General features: G+C 43.8%; 2 protein-coding genes across 3 annotated transcripts in view; one reads left to right on the plus strand and one right to left on the minus strand.

Annotated features, from left to right (window-relative positions):
• Nucleotides 1–22,394, minus strand: part of LOC134496728 (cullin-9-like) — a 505,703-nt gene that overhangs the window by 225,119 nt on the left and 258,190 nt on the right. The gene's annotated exons all lie outside the window — the stretch shown is intronic.
• KLHDC3 (kelch domain containing 3) overlaps nt 1–22,394 on the plus strand; it is a 358,937-nt gene that overhangs the window by 150,164 nt on the left and 186,379 nt on the right. The window lies entirely within an intron of this gene.

Raw genomic sequence — 22,394 nt, forward strand, 5'->3', positions numbered from 1 at the left:
ATCTCATAATCAAAAGTTTTACTGCTTTTGAGTGTTTTAGGTGTGGTTAGTCATGGCACATGCTGTCTCTCTTTCTTGAACTTTCCCTGCCCTACACAACTGAGGCCTGTTATAAGCTTTGTCTGGTTAACAGGGATCTAGGCACTGCATCCTCCTTCATCTTTCTTGTAGACTGACTGAAATGCATTCGAACTCTAGGACCAGCTAAAGCACTAAAACAGGATAGTCAGTCCCTATAGGGAGGCATCTAAATGTATCCTTACAAGGAAAACAGAGATGCCAGGTTGGTTTGTTGCTACAGTATTTTTCTTCCCACAGCCAGATTTCTCTTCTGGGTATATTTTCAAAGTTCATGAGGAGTTTTACATAATGGGCTGAGTATGCTAGAATAAAATTAGCTGTTTTGGTATGTGCTCATGGAAATGAATGACCCAGATACAGAGAAGAAAGTTTCTTAAATCTGTGGAAATCATAAGTGATGAAAACGATTGGGAACCATAAAAAGCAATGAGAAGTAACAACCTTTGTGCCTGGGGAAAAGAGGTAGGTAGGAAGAGAGGGATGTGCTAAATATATCTGCTGCATATTGCAAGAAAAAGGGAAGCAGTAGTATAGTAAATTAAATGTAGAGATTCAGACTTGATTCCATTCTAGCTGGGCGCTGAGAAAACTCTTAATAATTTACATTATTTTCTTCCAAGTTTGTCAAGTTTGAATGGATGCCAGTTCAATTATCTTGGAGCTTAACTAAAGGCTTAAAATTGGAGTTTAGACAGCCAGTAGTCTGAAAAATGAAGCAAGGCTTTCTCCATTCATTATAAAAAGCAACTTCACAAGTCCTCTGCAAGTTGATTTATTTCTTTATTTTTGAAATTTATTCGTCACCTTATAGCTAATAACTCTCAAGGTACCATTCAATTTTAAAAATTAAATGAAACCTGTGGAAATTATCAAGATACCTTAAAAATCAAAGAAAATGAAGAGCAGCAAAGGGGAAAAAAAGCTCAGTTACTTAAAAATAGGAGCTTTTATATTTCCTTGCAAAGTACCTTTCAAACCACATTTTAATGTGGTTTCTTCTATTGCATCCAGTCCCCTTATAGCCCTTGAAGAATATACTGAGATTTAACTTCCCTGGATTTGAACAGCTTCCCAGAGGCATGCTTTGGGCTTTCATTCTTCTAACAGGGTAAGTCTTCCATTTCTCCCAGATTGTCACAAAGACCATCACTGTTTTGTCCATTCTCTAGGAAGCACAAGTGGAATAGGATGGGAGAAATAAAACTAGGCGGCTCACAACAATCAGTAAAAACAAGGATAAAAGCAAAACCACCCTTCCCCCAGGCACCAGACTAAACAACTTCCCAACTCAATCTCCATCCTACCCCAACATCTGGGGGAAGAGCCAGGTCTTCATGGCCTTCTGGAAGGCTGAAAGGATAGGGATCCCTCAGATCTCCGGTGGGAGGCTTCAGTTCTTAGGCCACAGCAAAGTCATCCTCTTTCATAACAAGATAGGGCTCCATTGCTGTGGAGAAGGGCATATGTATTAACCCCATGCATGTACTAATTCTAATATTTATTTATTTATTATTCAAATTTTGCTACCGCCCATCTCCCCCAAAAGGGGGACTCATATATAATATACCTCATTTTGGCCAGCTAGTAGGGTAAAAATAGGACTTGTCTAATTGGGATGCCACAGTACAGCCTTCTTCAACCTGGTGCCCCCCAGATGAATGAGGAGTACAAAGCTCAGAATTCCTAAGGCAGCATGGCCATTTTCTGGAAGGTGGGATTTTGGTACTCCCATCACCTTTGAGGTGTGCCAGATTTGGGAAAGGCTGAACTATGTATTACACACCAGTTAGGAGAAGATCTATCTGTTGATCATTTTCATAGCTGGAAAAGAAGGCTATTTGAAGATTGTAGTCCCAACACATATAGAGGGAAGGTTTCTCTTCAATTTAGCTGGCAGAACATACACTTGGAAAGCTGTATAGACATGTACTATGTCAGAATTGCATAATTATTGTGGCTTGAGGGCACAATCCCCCAAATCTTGAAACCCTGGCCCTGCCCACCTACATTGGGTCACCATATCAGTGCCCTTCCCTGCAGGCTCCGACTTTTTTTTTTTTTAAGAATGCCTACCCTTGGTCTAAATAAATTACACAATTTTGAATCTCTAAGGAGCCTAGCTAGATGGCAGCACCTACCCATCCTTGCTTAATCTTAAAAGCTGAGTGGGGCAAGCCCTGGTTAGTACTTGGACGGAAGCCACCAAAAATACCAAGGCTATAGGCTAGATTGTGAAGTCAAAAATCATCCTGAAAGAATATAATGGCAAATTTTAAGAAACCACACAAGCATTCCTTGAAGTCACCAGAAGTTGAGCATAACTTGAAGGAGTCTTTTATTTTATACTAAAGGAAGCAAGGATTATGTTTACACGATTGGCAGTCTTTTATAAGGGGAAAATGTTTAGTTTCTAAAACCAAGGGACAGGGTTGAATGAAGACTTGCATCCTTCAACCAGATATGACCATATAGCTGTAGGTATACTTCCTGAGGGGTGGATTTTGACATTTGAAACATGGCAGGATCAGAAACTTACACAAAAAAAGCCTTCTGGGAAGTGGGTTGTTGTTTCTAGCAGTCCAGGAAGGGTAGAAATAAGAAGTACAAACTCTGATCTCTTATTATACAGAGACCCTGGGATGTGTGAAGTGCTGCCTGAATTCACAGAGGATACATGATAGACAATACATGTTGTATGGGGAAATCTAGGCCATTATGCCAGCTACACTAGATAAGAGACAAATTTTATACTCTAGTATTTCTCATTTGAGTTTTTGTTTTTTCTTCTCACCCAGCTCTAATTTCTGGCTTTCTTATCAGAGGCATGACAGTTATTGAGAAGGTTTTCCTCATAATGGTAACTCATATGGAACATAAAAATTAAAGACAATATGATTTATTGCATCCTACTTAATCTGGGTGCCCTCCAGGTGTGTGGAACAACTCCTGCCATGCAGCATGGGCACTGGCTGAAAATTCAGGGCATGTTGTGGTGTCCATGTAAGGCTGTTCTGTTATGTGGGACTCTCTGTCTCCCAGCAGTCAGACACAGTGGTGTGAATTCTTCCTGCCTGAAGGTCTTGACTTCACACAGTGAGTTTGTCTTCATATTTTCCCTGCTGAAGTATCTCTTCATTTTCCGTTTTGTGCCTGCCAAAATATGGTGGCCCTACTGTCTCTTGAGTTGACATTAAGTGTGCATTATTCTCATTTCACCCCACTGTTTCTATACCTTTGAGCCTGGGATCAGACCATTGTACCATAGCTGTCAGAACTTTTCAGCTTTCAACACTTGGTAATACCCAAATCGTATATTTTTTTAAAAAAACAAACATGTTCTTAGATTAAATGCTTGCGTAACCCTGGCTTCAGAAACAATGTTTTCTAAAAAGCTGCCCTCATTGGAAGATTTGTGATGTCCTAAGAGAGTGCAACCACAGTACTTTGCTTTAGTTTTGCTCTACCACCTGGTGGAGTTGATGAAGCTGTAATTTGCTGAAATAGTTCATTTTCTCCCACGTGTTCCTTACCCATGCACAGAAAGCCTCTTTGGATACCCTGTTTCCCGATCTTGGCCACTCTAAGAGGTATGGACTTCAACTCCCAGAATTCCCCAGCTAGCCTGGCTGGGAATTCTGGGAGTTGAAGTCCACACCTCTTAAAGTGGCCAAGATTGGGAAACACTGCCCTAAGAGATGAAGTGGCTCTTCTCTGCCTAAAAGGAAACTTCCTGCCAGTTGCCTGACATTTTATTCTGTGTCTGTCAGTCCCTCTGTGGGGCTAAGTGTCTGTTTTGGGTTCATTACTGAGTCTGTTTGAAATTCCAACAAGCCATAATCAGCTTTGATCATTGCCTGGTCATGTCTGCCTGTTCCAAGGACTCACCATGGGCTTTCATTTACGTATGGTGCCAAAGCCCCCCACCAATGGCAACCTCTGCCTGATAGAAAGAAGTTATAAACACTGAATCTCTCATCCTTGAACTAGCTCAGCCTTGGGGCTGAGGCCAAACCATAGGCTATAGACAAAACAGTGAAGCCCCAGACCTGCATCTGGGAAAAAATCAGTCTAGGGGCTGAGTGTGTCCCCAACAACTTCCAAGTTATCAATGCTTTGTGGGCTCTACCCACTTCTCTTTGTTAAGAGATAAGGTCCCCGCCTCAGATTATGCTTGCCATGCAGATGCCACCTGGAAGGAATATGAACAAGATCTCCTAAACATGCCACCATCTTGTCTTTCCAAAAAAAATGGGATAATCTTAGTGCAATTAAGAGCCAAAGGATTAGCTTCCTCAGTTGCTGGTTAGGTGGCCAGCTGACTGTGATGGAGGTTTTTGACAAGGATGCTGGGTCTGGTCATTACATTACCCAGGCAGAGAGTGGTTTCCACCCTCCACAGCATCTCTTGGTGGTTCTACTGACAAGCTGACAAACCAACGGTGCTAGGCAGCAGCAAAATGGAGCTGCATTGCAGGGACAGCATATCTTTGTAGTATGACAGGTGAAGTCACAGAGCAAGATGACTTTGAGGCCAAGCAGGTTGAGGCACTTGACCTCCTCAGATTGAACTGGTGGTTGGCAAGCTGACACCAACTTCCTTCTACCTTCTCTGTGTAAGCTCCCCTTACTGCATATCACCACCTGTGTGCTTTAGACCCCACCTCCAAGCCAAGAGAAAAAAATTGGGGCCAATCTCAGTCGGTCAGTCAGTCAGTCAACCAGTCAGCAAACCAAACAGAGGAACATTCAACAGCTGGAACAGCAGCAGCCACTACTGGAGACCAATTCCAATAGGCTCTGGAATGTGTCAAAAAGAACAGAAATACAGTATATCTCGTCCACTGTACTTAATAAATACGTGCGACTTTTCAGAGTTCATTGCTGTGAATATGTAGGGTTCCATGTCTGTAAAACGGGTGCATGTTTACCTCTTTCATATTGTGTGTGTGTGTGTGTGTGTAATATACATGTATTTTAGTATGTATGTGTAAAATACATATTTTTAATCCATTCAGTCGTGTCAGATTTTCAGAGGCTGCCTGGACAAGTCCCTGCAGTGTTCTTGGCAAGGTTTTTCAGAAGTGGTTTGCCCTTGCCTGCTTCCTAGGGCTAGCAGAGGGACTGGCCCAAGGTTACCCAGTTGGCTTTGTGCCTAAGGTGGGACTAGAATTCAGTCTCCCGGTTTCTAGCCTGGTGCCTTAACCACTACACCGAACTGGCACTCTCACTCTCATTCTCACAATTTAATGGGTGGGTTGATAGTGCTCCCTGTCAATTAAATTCTGCAAATCCTTTTAGCTCCTGCTTTGTGCTTGCAACAGATGTAACACAGATTGTGTTAACTGATCTGGGTTGGCTTGATATCATGTGTGAACAATGTTATCTGGTGGCAGATGTACTAACTGCCTTCCCAAACAATCAGATGTGGTGGTGGTATTTCAAGAATTGGCAGTTGTACAATTTCAGGCCACGCCGTAGATTGCCTACATTTTTCTATCTCTACAGAAAAATGTTGCACTACCATAGTCTCTGCAAAAACTAACAACCTAAGATGGAACAGACAGTTGTGAAGGGACTTGCTCTGAGTATACATGATGCAGGCAGGTCTGTCTGGGAGGGAGACCACCTGAGAATCCACCATTGAGTTACTTCAGTGTTTTTCAAACTAGGCAACTTTAAGACACATGGACTTCAACTCCCAGAATTCCCCAGCCAGCATGCTGGCTGGGGAATTCTGGGAGTTGAAGTCCACACATCTTAAAGTTGCCTAGTTTGAAAAACACTGAGTTATATTATGGAAGAAAGACCAATGAACATTGTGGTACTGTATGTACAAATTATGGGCATAGAATGGTGAAAATGGAGGAGCAGATGATATAGAATAGGGCTCAGTCAAAAAATAGGCAGTATTCAACAAATCCCATCTTCATTATGGCCTTGAAAAAGAAACAAGCAATTGTCTGTCAATTCCAGCTAGAAGCTTTTTCTTCTAATGCCAGAATCTTCTCAGGCTCGATGCTTTTGTTCTTGCTGGAAGGCACTTTTTTCACCAAAAGGCTAGTCTTCCTTCAGCTGCAAATACAACAGCTGGGGTGATTAATAAAGAGCAATTTCATTAACTAATTAACCAAACATAGCTATTTTGTGCCCACATGATGCACATGGGGAGAAGGAGGCTCCCTCGCTGCAAACCACAGCAAACAGTTTGCTGCTGCTTTTTTCCACCCTTCCCAGCAATCTTGGCAACAATTGCACAGTGAGGCTGGTCCAGAGAATAGTGATTGACAGGGCTGTGATTAGCAGAGATGGGATCCCTCATTAGCTAATCAGCTTTCTCACTGCTTTGTCAGAGTTTAATGACTAGCTGCCCTGGGAAGGCAGATACGGTGCTTTGCATTCTGCTCAGGAGCCGGGAGTAGCATGGGAGGGGCGGGGGTGCACTAATTGGCAAGATGAATGAGTCTCATGTGGCCAGGCCCTTTGCACCTGCTGCTCAGGCTGGGGCTGCCTTTTCTTCCCTGTTCCAGTCTTGAGCAGCAATGGCAGCTAATGGAAAGGAATTGCCCCATAAATCAATCATTTGTGCTACTGCGGCATCAATCTTGAGACAGGTCAGATCCCTTTAGAAGGTAAAGATCTCCATCTTGTTGGAAGAGATGGCTATATTAAAGAAAGGGTTATCCGGCCTGCTGGTGATGGAATGTCCATGGAAACCTACAAGGAGGTTGTTTTTCAGGAATTTTGGAGTACCAAAAAGTCCTGGGACACCAGCAGGAGAAGAATTTGTAGGCAATTTTTCCAATGTTATTTTTCAAATATTTATGAGTCTCCCCTCAGCTTGAAAGGCAACTGAGGGTACATACTATATTAAAGCACAGCTACAAATTCATTCTCAACCAGCTAAAATCTACTTATAAGGTTGAATATGATTCATAAAAATGCATGGATGTTACTCAGGTACTCAGCACGATTCCAAGCTGAATGTGCAAACAGTTTCCAATGAAAAATGTGCTGGCGCTGATGTGAAAGTTCTAAACCGTTGTGTTTATGCGGTGGGTCGTTCACACACCGAAGATACAAAAGTCACACTGTATGCTATACTGTAGTCCACAGCATGTACATGTAAACCTGTAAAGAATTAGGGTTTCAACCAGACGCCTGACTTATATATGATTGGTTTTTAGTCAGGATGATTTTAGAAATGGATGTATTTCTTGCAATTGAAGAAGCTTTAAAATAAATCTCCTGCATTTAATTCTTGCCTTCTCCAGGTGTAGCTGGGGAAGATTCTTGCCTGAACCCTGGTAAGTTATTGTGGTTATTGTAGATGGAACTGATTTAAATGGGTCAGTAATGTAATTTGGAGCGTAGCAAGTTCTTGTGTTTCAAAAGGCAATTTTAAATATGGATAAATTGACGTGAATGTACTATTTTTTCTTATCTTGGTTTCAAATGTTAATGAATGGATAATCTGAAAATTGCATGTAAGTTAATTAATATGCAAATTACCACCTCTTTCTCCCCCCCACATGTCCTGTGATAGATGTGTTAGTTATCACCCAGAACGATCACAGAACCTGGATACACAACTTCCTTGACCATAGTTAGCCCTTGGTTCAGATACTGTTGGACCAGGTTGAGGAACTGGACAGAGCCCCAGCCCCATAAATAAAAGGAAGTTAGACCTTACTAATTTCTGGAAAGATGGTGGAGACAGCAGAAGCCGTGGACAGGCATTCCTCATAGTTATATGGTTGTATGGCATTTTAGAAGGATGTCTGGGTCAGCCTTTACTGGATTGAGGCTGGACTTGGTGTTGGACCTGTTCGGGCTGTTTGGGCTCTGTGCCTGGGAGGACGGGCCACGTTTGCTGTGCTAAACAGGCTTGCTGCGCCAACCGCGTTTGCCACACTTGTGGGCCTGGCAGCAATTGTGGAGACAACCCCTCTGTTTGCTGTGTGCTCTTCACTGCTGGCATCTCTCCCCCCATGGACTTTTTTCATTAGTGGGGTGTGTTGGAGGGATGGTTGGGGGGCTTTGGTTGGCTGCTGGGCCAGCCAGGCTGGTGTTTTTCTGGCCAGTGGCAGTGGAGGACTGGGCATCTCTTGCAGCTGGTTGAAGACGCTGAGGGATTCCAGTCGCATCTTGATGACGGAGGTTCTCTGCCTGCTGCAAGACTCTGTGATCCTGACAGCTGCTGCCAGGAGCTGCATCCTGGCAGCTCTCCATCTGAGAGGCCAAACAGGATGCTGGGACTCCAGAGGTGCTGGTGGTTAGGTGGGGGGGATAACAGTGGAGTGGCAGGCTACTGTGAACCTGCCCTTCCCATGGAGGCCATTCTGCCTTCTCTTCTGTTAGTCCCAGAGAGAAAGAAGACAACACAGCGATTATTGACCACTTTGGCATGGATTCCAGCTACCGGCTAGGTTGCCTATGACTGTGAACTGTGAGTTTCCCATTGAAGACTGATTGGGGTGAGACTGGGTGAGAGCCAAAGGAGGGGATTGATGGAGCTGGGGTGAATGGAAAGGGTGCCCTTGACCAGTTGGTGAGAGTGGCAGGGAAGAGGTGCCTGCAAGTGAGAGAGTGTTTGTGTGTTCATGTGTGGAGTGGGGGAGATGGTCACTGGGTACCCTGATGGTGCTGAGAGCTAGTGAAACTAAAGTGCCCTGCGGTGCTTGGCTTCCCCTCCCTGGGATGGATGGAGTTGTGGACAGTGGGAGGTCCCTGGCCTTGGGAATTGGGGGGCCTGCATTGGGAGATGGCGCTGCCTTTTGGGGGATGGGGGCAGGCCAAAGTATTATGGCAGTGATTGGCACAGGGAGATATCTTGGGAGACGGGGCGGGCCGTTCTCTGGGAATGTGGGGCCAATGTCTTATACCAGTTTCACATTCCAGCTCCTTGGTCTCACCCCCTGTACCCAGTCAGTAAATCTTCAGAGGCCCTGGCTTTCAGCTGCTGCTTCTAAATGCCAGGTTGGTCTGTAATAAGGCCTCCCTCATTTGCAATTTAATCATTACTGAGAGGGCCAACCTGGCACGTATTACCAAGACCTGGCTAGGTCTGGAGTGGGAGTGGCCCTTTTGGAGATATGCCCAGCTGGGTTTTGGGTGTAGCGACAGCCAAGAACCCAGGGCAGAGGTAGAGGTGTGATGATCATCATCTGGGAATCTCTTATGGCTTTCAGGGTGCTGTACCACAGGTTTACCAGATGTGAGACCCTGTTCCTTAAGTTGGGCTCTAGGGATCAGTTGGGTTTGTTGCTGTTGTACTAGACTTCCTGCTGCATAGCAACCTCCCTGCCTGAACTCCTTGACTCCATTGGTTGGCAGTGGAGTTCCCCAGACTTATGGTCTCGGGGAACTTTAATCTGCCTTCTCTAGAAGTGGGGTCTGAGGCAGCTCAGGAGTTCATGGCCACCATGACAGCCATGGGCCTACCCCAGGTCATCCAACATGGGACAGTGGTCACACACTGGGTCTGGTGTTACTGTTGGAGCAGTGGCTATGTGATCTGAAATTGGGGGAGCTTTTGGTGTCCCCCTTGTCATGGTCAGATCATGCCCTGATTACCATGGGATTCTCTAGCACTACTATCCGCTGCAGGGAGGCTGGACCCATTAGATTGGTCCACCCAGCGACTGATAGACCCAGATGGGTTTCAGAGAGAGTTGGGGGCTGTTCCTGCTGGTCTGCTTCATAGTCCATTTGAAGCCTCAGTCGCCACTTGGAATAGGAAGGCAGCTGAGGCTGTGGAGCAGATCGCACCTATGCAACCTCTCCCCTCTCTTGGATCCTGGCACTCCTCATGGTTCATGGAAGAGTTAAGGGAGATGAAATGAGAGAAGAAATGCCTAGAGCAGGCATGTCCAACCCACGGCCCTGAACAGCTAATAATGCAGCCCCCCAAAATCGTAAACTTTTAACATTATTTTGCTATTTTTTTCGTGACTTGTTCGCACGGTGCTCGAGCGCAGACTGCGTAGGTAGAAACAATGGAATGCTGTGTAGGGGAGGCAGCAGTGCAGTGTTAACGCCGCCACCGCCCGCTACATGCATCAGCTTGTGGCGACTTGGCATTATATATAATATTTCAACCTACCTACACGTGTTCTGTGATGACAGGCATTTATTGTTATTATTATTAAGCAGACATGTAAGTTTTCTTATTTGATTATTAAACTTTGCTTTGTTTATTTGCCTACCTAACAATTTACGATAGGCTTGTTGTTATTTCTTTAAAAATATATTTATTCCTAAATAAATTTATTCAAGCATGGCTTCAACGCCGTTTCAACAGAAAATAGAACCCAAAAAAGAAAAGAAAAATCACAGATGTAGGAAGAGTATTCAGTGAAAAATGGACAGATGAGTACTTTTTTGTCAAGACAAATACTAAGGCACTATGCTAATTTGTAGAGAAAATGTGTCAGTTTTCAAAGACTACAATTTGAAAAAGCATTATATGGAAAAACATGCTGCCAAATTTGAAGCGTATCAAGGAATTTGTCGTAAAGACAAATTAGTGGAACTGAAAAAAAGTCAGTCATCTCAACAATTTTTTTAAAAGTCACAACTCAAAAGGACTTATAAAAGCTAGTTATTTGGTAGCAAATCTGATTGCAAAAAAATCAGAACCATTTACCGATGGTGAGTTTATTAAGCAATATATGGAAAGCATGGCAGATATAATTTGTCCTGATAAAAAAAGTGATTTTTCTAAAATCAGTTTTTCTCACCAGACTACAGCCAGGCAAATTGAAGAAACAGGAAAATCTATCAAAAGAGGTTTGAACAGTAAAGCTGCTAATTTCAAATTTTATGCTTTGGTGATGGATGAAAGTACTGATGCTACAGAAATGGCTCAACTTGCCATTTTTATTAGAGGTATTGATAACGAATATACAGTCACTGAAGAAATGGTTTCTTTGGTGCCATTAAAAGACACAACTAAATTTCTTGATTTGTACAAAGCAGTAAAAATGACATTAAAGTGATTTTCTTTAACCATTGCCAACATATCTGGTATATCTACTGATGACACCCTGGTGATGGTTGGTAAAAGTGAAGGTCTTACAAAATTGATAGAAGATGATGCAAGTGCCACCAGCAATTCAGGTTTGATGAAGTATCACTGCATTCTACATCAAGAAAATTTATGCGCGAAAGCTTTAAAAATTGATAATGTAATGCAAATTGTCATCAAAGCAGTGAATTTCATAAGGGCCAAGGGACTGAATCATCACCAATTCCAGGAGTTCCTTAAAAGTATGGATGCTGATTATGGGGACATCATTTACTTTTCTGAAGTATGGTGGCTAAGTCAAAGTAAAATGCTGAAAAGATTTTATGATTTGCAAAATGAAATCAAGTTATTTATGGAATCAAAAAGAAAATTTGTGCTAGAACTTGAAGATGAAAAATGGCTCAGAGATTTAGCATTTTTGGTGGATTTTACCGCTCATTTAAATGAGTTAAACATGCGTCTTCAAGGTGAAAACCAACTTATCACTGCAATGTTTCAGACCATAACAGCGTTTGAAATGAAACTTAAAGTATGGCAAGCTTAAGTTATGGAAAATAATTTTTATACATTTTAGTAGGTTGGCCAAACACAGTCCTGTGAACAGTGAAAAATATGCAGCCTTGCTTTTCAGTTTGATACAGGAATTTGAGAACAGGTTTCAAGATTTCCAGAAAAATCATCAATATTTTGGTATATTTTCAACTCCATTTTCAGTCAAAATAACTACATTGCCTCCGAATTTTCAAATGGAATGCATAGAGTTGCAATCAGACATTCAACTCAAAGAAAAATTTGATCATGTCTCTCTACTGGACTTTTATAGGACCTATCTTCCCAGAGAAAAATACCCCTCGCTTCACAATCACGCCTTATTCATGATATCGCTTTTTGGCAGCACGTACATTTGTGAGCAACTATTTTCAAGGATGAAGCACACGAAGAGTAAAATTAGGATTAAAATTTCTGACAAGGACTTGAGAACTCACTGAGAACTGCAACCACTTTCATAGAACCAGACACTGATGCATTGTTGTTGTTTATTCGTTTAGTCGCTTCCGACTCTTCGTGACTTCATGGACCAGCCCACGCCAGAGCTTCCTGTCGGTCGTCAACACCCCCAGCTCCCCCAGGGACGAGTCCGTCACCTCTAGAATATCATCCATCCACCTTGCCCTTGGTCGGCCCCTCTTCCTTTTGCCTTCCACTCTCCCTAGCATCAGCATCTTCTCCAGGGTGTCCTGTCTTCTCATTATGTGGCCAAAGTATTTCAGTTTTGCCTTTAATATCATTCCCTCAAGTGAGCAGTCTGGCTTTATTTCCTGGAGGATGGACTGGTTGGATCTTCTTGCAGTCCAAGGCACTCTCAGAATTTTCCTCCAACACCACAGTTCAAAAGCATCGATCTTCCTTCGCTCAGCCTTCCTTATGGTCCAGCTCTCGCAGCCATATGTTACTACTGGGAACACCATTGCTTTAACTATGCGGGCCTTTGTTGTCAGTGTGATGTCTCTGCTCTTAACTATTTTATCGAGATTTGTCATCGCTCTTCTTCCAAGGATTAAGCGTCTTCTGATTTCCTGACTGCAGTCAGCATCTGCAGTAATCTTTGCACCTAGGAATACAAAGTCTTTCACTGCTTCTACATTTTCTCCCTCTATTTGCCAGTTATCAATCAAGCTGGTTGCCATAATCTTGGTTTTTTTGAGGTTTAGCTGCAAGCCAGCTTTTGCACTTTCTTCTTTCACCTTCATCATAAGGCTCCTCAGTTCCTCTTCACTTTCAGCCATCAAAGTGGTATCATCTGCATATCTGAGATTGTTAATGTTTCTTCCAGAGATTTTAACTCCAGCCTTGGATTCCTCAAGGCCAGCTTGTCGCATGATGTGTTCTGCATACAAGTTGAATAGGTAGGGTGAGAGTATACAGCCCTGCCGTACTCCTTTCCCAATCTTAAACCAGTCCGTTGTTCCGTGGTCTGTTCTTACTGTTGCTACTTGGTCGTTATACAGATTCTTCAGGAGGCATACAAGATGACTTGGTATCCCCATACCACTAAGAACTTGCCACAATTTGTTATGGTCCACACAGTCAAAGGCTTTAGAATAGTCAATAAAACAGAAATAGATGTTTTTCTGAAACTCCCTGGCTTTTTCCATTATCCAGCGGATATTGGCAATTTGGTCTCTATCGCCTTTTCTAAACCCAGCTTGTACATCTGGCAATTCTCGCTCCATGAACTGCTGAAGTCTACCTTGCAGGATCTTGAGCATTACCTTACTGGCATGTGAAATGAGTGCCACTGTTCGATAGTTTGAACATTCTTTAGTGTTTCCCTTTTTTGGTATGGGGATATAAGTTGATTTTTTCCAGTCTGATGGCCATTCTTGTGTTTTCCAAATTTGCTGGCATATAGCATGCATTACCTTGACAGCATCATCTTGCAAGATTTTGAACAGTTCAGCTGGGATGCCGTCGTCTCCTGTTGCCTTGTTATTAGCAATGCTTCTTAAGGCCCACTCAACCTCACTCTTCAGGATGTCTGGCTCTAGCTCACCGACCACACCGTCAAAGCTATCCCCGATATTGTTATCCTTCCTATACAGGTTTTCTGTATATTCTTGCCACCTTTTCTTGATCTCTTCTTCTTCTGTTAGGTCCTTGCCATCTTTGTTTTTGATCATACCCATTTTTGCCTGGAATTTACCTCCAATGTTTCTAATTTTCTGGAAGAGGTCTCTTGTCCTTCCTATTCTATTGTCTTCTTCCACTTCCGCGCATTGCTTGTTTAAAAATAATTCCTTATCTCTTCTGGCTAACCTCTGGAATTTTGCATTTAATTGGGCATATCTCCCCCTATCACTGTTGCCTTTTGCTTTCCTTCTTTCTTGGGCTACTTCTAGTGTCTCAGCAGACAGCCATTTTGCCTTCTTGGTTTTCTCTTTCTTTGGGATGTATTTTGTTGCCGCCTCCTGAACAATGCTGCCAACTTCTGTCCAGAGTTCTTCCGGGACCCTATCTACTAAGTCCAGTCCCTTAAATCTATTCTTCACCTCCACTGCATATTCCTTAGGAATATTAGTGAGCTCATATCTAGCTGATCTGTGGGTCTTCCCTAATCTCTTTAGTCTGATCCTAAATTGTGCAAGAAGAAGTTCGTGATCTGAACTACAGTCAGCTCCAGGCCTTGTTTTTACCGACTGTACAGATGTCCGCCACCTTTGGCTGCAAAGGATGTAATCAATCTGATTTCGGTGTTGTCCATCTGGTGAAGTCCATGTATAAAGCCGTCTCTTAGGTTGTTGGAAGAGAGTGTTTGTTATGCAGAGTGAATTGTCTTGGCAAAATTCTATCAGCCTGTGTCCTGCTTCGTTTTGTTCTCCCAGGCCATACTTACCTGTAATTCGAGGTGTCATTTGACTGTCCACCTTAGCATTCCAGTCTCCTGTGATGAAAATAACATCTCTTTTAGGCGTGTTGTCCAGTAGGTGCTGCAGATCCTCATAGAACTGCTCTACTTCAGCTTCTTCAGCATTTGTGGTTGGGGCGTATATTTGGATCACTGTGATGTTAGATGGCTTGCCCTGAATTCGAATTGAGATCATTCTGTCGTTTTTTGGGTTGTATCCAAGCACTGCTTTAGCCACTTTACTATTAATTATGAAGGCTACTCCATTTCTTCTGTCGTCCTCTTGTCCGCAGTAGTAGATCTGGTGGTCATTTGATGTGAAGTGGCCCATTCCAGTCCATTTCAGTTCACTGACGCCCAGAATGTCTATCTTTAATCTTGACATCTCACCAATAACCACATCCAATTTGCCCTGGCTCATAGATCTTACATTCCAGGTTCCAATGGTGTGTTGATCCTTAGAACATCGGATTCGCCGTTCACCACCAGCACCGTCGGCCGCTAGCCGTCCTTTCGGCTTTGAGCTAGCTGCGTCATCACGTCTGGGGCTAGTTGAGCTCATCCTCTGTTCCTCCCCAGTAGTATTTTGACCATCTTCCGACCTGGGGGTCTCATCTTCCGATGGTATACCGACATATCTCTGGTTGTACTGATCCATTTAGTTTTCACGGCAAGAATACTGAGGTGGGTTGCCATTACCTTCCCCAGGGATCGCATTTAGTCTGACCTCTCTGTCATGACCTTCCCGTCTTGGGTGGCCCTTCACGGTTTAGCTCATGGCATCATTGAGGTGCTCAAGCTCCAGCACCACGACAAGGTAACGATCCTTTGCTGAAGCACTGATGCATTAGTTTCACAAAAACAAGGTCAAATATCCCACTAGTTTTATGTTGCCCTCTTTTTAAAAATGTTATAATAAAAATGTAAAAAAATAAATGAAGTTATATTACTTATATACATTAACTATATTATATATTTTATGTGTGGCCCAAGACAATTCCTCTTCACTCAATGTGGCCCAGGGAAACCAAAAGCTGGGACACCCATGGTCTAGAGCATTGCTGGCATTCAACAGGGGGCAAACTCAACACAGGTTACAGCATCTGTACTTCTCCGCCCTAATTGTGTCTGTGAATAGCCATCCCATGGCCCTGTTTCAGGTGACACGTGCCCTCTTGGGTAGAGGGGACTCAGAGAACCCCCTGCAGGGGCATGTGAAAGAATTTGTTCAGCATCTGTCAGACACTCAGATTCATTCACAGATGCTGGCTTTGCTGCGGGGCTGGGGAAGATGTCTGGGGAGGAGTTTTGCCTGATTATTTGGGAATGGTTTGAACCTGTTGGGCTTGAGGAAGTAGACAGGGTCCTTAGGACTGTGAGCTCAGCTATCTGCTCTTTGGATCCATGCCTCTCCTGGCTTGTTAAAGCAGCCCAGGGGGTGTAATGTGAGTGGGTTCTAGTGGTGGTGAATTATTCTTTGTGTGAGGTTGTTGTTCCTTTGCCTCTTAAGGAAGTCTTGGTTTGCCCCCTCCTCAAGAAGCCATCACTAAACCCCACATACTGGACAATTTTCACCCAGTATTTAACCTCCCCTTTTTGAGGAATGTGGTTGAGAAGATGGTTGTGCAACAGCTTCAGAGAACCTTGGATGAAGCAGATTAACTGGATCCCTTTCAGTCAGAATTCAGACCCAGATATGGGATGGAAACAGCATTGGTCATGCTTTTGGATGACCTCTAGTGAGGGTGGGATGGGGGTTGTGCATCTATCCTCGCCCTACTTGACCTTTCTTCAGCTTTCAAAACAGCTGACCATGGTATCCTTCTGGACTGACTTAGAGAATTGGGGGTGGGAGGCACTATGTTGTGCTGGTTCACCTCCTTTTTCTGGGATCAATTCCAGTGGGTGGTGATTGGGGAGGGGGAGAGATCCCACCCTTGGCCCCTATTGTGTGGGGTGCTGCAGGGTTCAGTGCTCTCTCTGCTCCTATTCAACGCTTACATGAAGCCGCTGGGTGAGCTCATCTGTCACCATGGAGTGAGGTATCATCAGTGTCCTGATGATACCCAATTATACATCTCTGCCTCTGGAGAATTAAGCAATGCTGCGGACGTCTTATCCTGGTGCCTGGAGGCTGTGTGGGTCTGGATGGGGAACAGGCTTCAGCTGAACTCTGGCAAGACTGAGTGGCTTTGGATTTGGGAGCCTGCTTGTTCTAGGACTATGCCATCTTTGATGCTGGATAGAGTTGCACTGCCCTAAACAGACCCAGTGCGCAATCTGGAGTCCTCCTGGACTCATGACTCCTGCTTGAAGAGCAGGTGGCAGTCATGGCTCGGAGGGTCTTTGCACAACTTTGTATTGTGCACTAGATCCTAGATCAGGGGGCTCTGCTCACGGTCACTTACACCCTAGTCACCTCCTGATTTGACTACTGTAATGCGCTCTACATGGGGCTACCTTTGAAGAGTATCCAGAAGCTTCAGCTGGTACAACATTTGGCTCCACCTACTTAGGGGAATTCTGAGGAATGTGAAAGGGAGGCACCCCTTTCTTGGAGAATAGACTTGATGGAGGCCAAGAAAGAAATATGTTGCAAGTATAAAGTTACCAAACTAGTACTATAATTAGTTTCCTTAAGGATTTCTTAGAGGCAATCCATGTCTAATAATAATAATAATAATAATAATAATAATAATAATAATAATAATAATAGGGGCCGCAGTGGCTCAGTGGTTAAGGCGCTGAGTCAGAGGACCATTAAGGTCGGCAGATCGGCAGTTTGAAACCCAAGAGCGTGAGCAGTGTGATGGTGTGAGCTCCTGTCAACTTGTCCCAGCTCCTGCTAACCTAGCAGTTCGAAAGCATGCAAATGCAAGTAGATAAATAGGTACCACTTCAGTGGGAAAATAACAGGGACATGAAAGGAACCCCCTCCAGCATCCCCTGGGCAACAGTGACATCACCAGTTATTATTAACTGTTTTATAGTTGTATGCCACTCAGAGTTAGTTTGCGTGAGATGGGCGTCCATAAAAATTTGATAGATAGATAGATAGATAAATAAATAAATGATTGCAGATAATATAATTACTGCATTGAGCACACAAGGCTTGCTCCCCCGCTTCCCAGTCCTTCAGTCCTCCGATCTAGAGAGGAATTAATAATGTTCAAACCCATTCAACATTTGGATGAAAACATGGTCCTCCTGGTGATTGTCTTGGCAGGAGATGTGCACGCAGCAGAAGCTCCAGAGAGAAATACATTGGCAGTGTACGACAGCAGGAAGACTTAATCTACTCAAAGCAGTAGATGACTGATTTGGTAACAAGATTAAAGGATAGGGATGACATTTGCCTGGCAGCTTTGAATCGACTCAACAAGAACAAAATATTTCAAATAAACACTGGAATTAAAGCAAGAAATACAGAAGCAGCAAAGAAGGCGGCAATCTTCTTATTGCTGCTCAACAATCTGCCCCTCTGGATGCATTTGGCTGTTCTGAACCAGCAGAATCTGGCTCCTGTCTCTCCTCAACAGCCTGAGATGTGAATTAGCAGAAAAATCCAGGACATAATGTCTGTGAGGGGAGGGGGTTGTTGGGGGGTCAAGGCAGGCTTTTAATCCTAGACGATCCAAGATGCTACTCCAACCTTCTTCGGAGAAACTTAGGCCTGATTGCTTTAGTCCACAGGCCAGTATCTCCTTACCCCATTGAGTGAGTCTACTTGGCCACTGCTTGCTGACAATCACATGGTACTGGCATGCCTTTGTAGGCTGACAATCACTGGCATGCTAATAATAATCCACCTGCATGAATTGACACGTGTAGCAGGTATATTTCACCTGGTGTGGAAGTCATGGAATGTTCATCACTTCTGCCCAGGGTAGAAAATATTTATTTATTTATTTATTTATTTATTTATTTATCATTCATTCATTCATTCATTCATTCATTCATTCATTCAAGCCATTGCCCATCTCCCCCCAAGGGGGACTCTGGGCAGTTTACAACAAAGATAAAAACATTAAAATACTCTAATAAATATAAATTCAAATATGACATAAACATAAATACAATATAAAATCCAGATGATGGTAGCAGTTAGAATATCATTCAAGTGTATCTAAAGGGGCCATTTAAGGTGCTAACCATCTCCAGGTGTTATTACTTCCCTTCCCACCCCAAGCAAGGTGGCAGAACCAAGTCTTCAATTGTTTCTGGAAGGCCGCAAGAGATGGAATCTGTCTTACCTCTGGAGGAAGAGTGTTCCAGAGGGTGGGTGCCACTGCAGAGAAGGCCCGCCTCCTGGACCCCGCCAGATGGAATTCTTACAGACGGGGTCCGTAACATGCCCCCTCTGCATGATCAGGTGAGACAGGTTGATGCATGGGGGTGAGATTTATACTTATCGAGCAATAAATAAATACCATATATACTTGTGGATAAGCCAAGAATTTTAGGTTCAAAAATACACCCCCAAAATTGGGTTTGGCTTATCCATGAATAGACTTATCTGCAAGTATATACAGGTAATACTTTTTTAAAGTACCTGTATATACTCACAGGTAAGCCCATCCACAGATAAGCCAACCGTCAAATTTTTAACCAAAATATCATGAAAAATGCACCACCCATGGATAAGCCAATTGTGAAAATTAAAACATACGAAAATTTCGGGGGTTGGTTTTTGTACAGTGGTGCATTTTTCATGGTGTTTTGATTAAAGATTTGAGGGTCAGCTTATCGTTGGATGGCCTTATCCACAAGTACATAAGGTATATACATATGTAGAAATGAAAATTTCTGCACAAATACAAGGGCAGAAAAGGATTATCCATAAGGTTGCTGCCCGGGTAGACTGCAAGAGAAGTGAACATGCTTGAATCATCATGCCTATTTAATCAAGGTGCCACTCAAGTAAATGGTGGGCAGCTTTTCTCTCATCTTGGATACGTCTGTACACTCCAGCAGCCTTTGGGTTTCTTGAATACTTTATATGCCACCAGGGTCACTAGGAGTTGGGTGGCATATAAATTTAATACCTTGTCCTTATTATGGTTGATTGCACAGTCAGTCAGATGACTGGATTTGTCATTTTTGTCCACCTATCGAGCCCTTCCCAAGGACCTGGGATAGGCAGATGTTGTTGTTTGATGTTGATAAAAGTATCGTCACAGGATGTAAGCTGTTCCAAGTAAAGCTGCCTTTTGCAATTGACTGATGATGATTTTGTCAATGCTGATGGCGTTCAAGTGGTGCTCCAGATGTTTTGGAATTACACCCAAGGCACCTATTACTATTTTTGCTTCTTTTGCCACAGTCATTCTACTTCTATTTCCAGGTCTTGCATTTTGTCATTTTCTTCCATTCTTTCTCTTTTATTCTGCTGTCTTCAGCTATTGCGATGCCCAATATCCAGACTTCTTTGTCTTTCTTATCAACAATCTGGGGTGTTGTGTGGCAGATGCTTGTCTGTTTGAATTCTAAAGTCCCAGAGCACTTTAGCTTCTTCATTTTCTATTACTTTGCCTATTTTGTGGTCCCACCAGTTCTTGATGGCAGGCAAGGGGTATTTCTTGCAGATATTCCAAAGCACCATTGTTGCTACTTTGTCATGCTGTTGTTTGTAGTCAGTCTGTGTGATCTTCTTGCAACAGCTAACTAGGTGGTCCAATGTTTGTTCAGCAACTTTGCAGATGTGGCATTTGCTATCTGTTGCTGTCTTCTCAAGTCTGGCTTTATATGCATTTGTTCTTAAGGCTTGGTCTTGTGCCTCCTCCTCCTCCTCCACCAGGCTCATAAGAAAATAGAGGTTTGGGCTGCAGTTGCCAAGGCAGCACCCTATGCAAAGAGGTTGTATCCTTCTACCGTTTCAACCTAGCTAATTCCCAAGAAGCAGTGAATCCCAGAAGATCACTGTATTTCCTTTCCCTCTATCTATCTTGTCAGGCTAATGCAGGAGGAATCAGGCTGCCCCAATGGATCATACCTGACTGGGGCCATTGATCCTGCTTACCAGGCTTCAGCGTTCTGAATGCCAGAGCATTAAGTCTGTAATCAGTGAAATTAACAGCAATGAAAAAAAGAGAATGTCTGTGCTGGTTCCAAGTGCTGCTCCTAGGCACCAGGGCTTAAGAAGCAACTGGTAGGTTCCATCCCATTGTAGGAACTTCAGCAAAGGCTGTTAGCACATGTCTGACTCCCCTTTCTCAGACTATGTTGCTCTCTAACGAGAAAGCATGCCAGTGCTACAAAAAGAGCATCTTGGTTGGGCCTCAGTAGACAACTTCTCTACAACACAATCTTGCCAGTCACATGAGTTTGCGCAGCAATTCAGATGAAGCACATCTGGAACAGGGCAATGACCAAAGTACCAGCGCAAGGGCACTGATGCTTCCAAGACAGAGGAGGCTGAGCACTTCTAGCCAGCCTCTGCAAATTGGGGGAATCATAGAGCGACAATTGTGAACTTTGTTAGGGGTCTTACCAGCTTTCTCCCACAATTTGAGCATTTTGTCCTTTTCTGCAAGTGCTGGGAGTTTTATGCCAGATCTTCGGAACTCTTCTCCCCGAGATCAAGCTGTTACTAAGCTTTTACAGTTAGGTGGACAAGTCAAGTACAGTCGGAGGTATTGGCCACAACCTGACAGCATCCCAGCAACACCGTCACCTGTAGCTTACACAACAGGGCGCAATATAACTAAGGCCTTACTACTGCTTGGACAAAAGGGTGACTGATGATGGCTTTGGATCAAACTGCAGCTGTGTGGCCTCGCCCTGCCCATGGATCCTGAAGAACTCCTGGTTTTCAGAGAAATCCTGGGAGATAAAGCCACAGAAGAGACACCCAGAGCTTTGCTGGAGGAAGAAGGATGAATCTGACTGAACACAGGTAAGCGCCTTTACTAAGGACGCCCTCATGGCGATAACAGCAGTGAAACTTTGTTTGTTTATCTATTTCAAAATGTATACGGCTGCTTAACTCTACAGTGACTGTGGGCAGCATACAGTAAAAACAGCTATAAAATACAATTAAAAAACCCCAAACTCCAGGAGAAGGACAACCATAAAAAAACAATTATTTCTCCATTCTTATCACATTCACAGACTGCTGCCTGCCAGCCCTGAGGAAAGGGGGTTAGAGGGAAGGGAAGGGGGTCAGAGGGACACCTGCAAGGCCACCAGGAATATTCTGGGCATCTGATGGATAAAGACACTTAGGTCTGCTCTGAGCTAGAGTCCAGCTATGCAAGTTCAGTGGAGCTGACTGAAGCAGGGTCTTGCCTGGTTATGTGGAAGACTTTGAGCTTGCTGCTCCTGAGGAAGTGGATAGGATCCTCAGGGCTGTTAGTTCACCCACCTGTGTTTTAGATCTCAGTCCCTTCCGGCTGCTTAAGATCTCCTGAGAAATGACATGCACCTGGGTCCAGGTGGTGGTGAATTCATCCTTGAGTGGGGAGTGGTCCTACCTGTGCTGAAGGAAGCAGTGGTCCACTCCTCCTCAAGAAACCATCCCAGCAGTAGCAGACAACTTTCATCCTGTTTCTAACCTCCCCTTTTTAGGGAAGGTTGTTAAGAAGTTGGTCAGGCTGCATCTTCAGAGGGCCCTGGAGGAAACTGGTTATCCGGACCACTGTCAGTTAATATCCAGACCTGGTTACAGTACCAAGACTGACTGTACTTGTTGATGACATCTGGAGGTCTGGCATAGTGGCGATGCCATCCTGGCATCACTGCCATCCTGGCTTTTCCTGATTTCTCAACAACTCTGATATCATAGACTATCCTTCTGGATTGCACAAGGGATTGGGAGGCAGTGTGTTGGGGTGGTTTTCTTCCTTCCTCTGGGTTGGTTCCAGTTTGTGATGCGGGGAAGAA

The sequence above is a fragment of the Candoia aspera genome, chromosome 1 (genome assembly GCF_035149785.1).
Source record: "Candoia aspera isolate rCanAsp1 chromosome 1, rCanAsp1.hap2, whole genome shotgun sequence".
In the NCBI taxonomy this organism is placed as follows: domain Eukaryota; kingdom Metazoa; phylum Chordata; class Lepidosauria; order Squamata; family Boidae; genus Candoia; species Candoia aspera.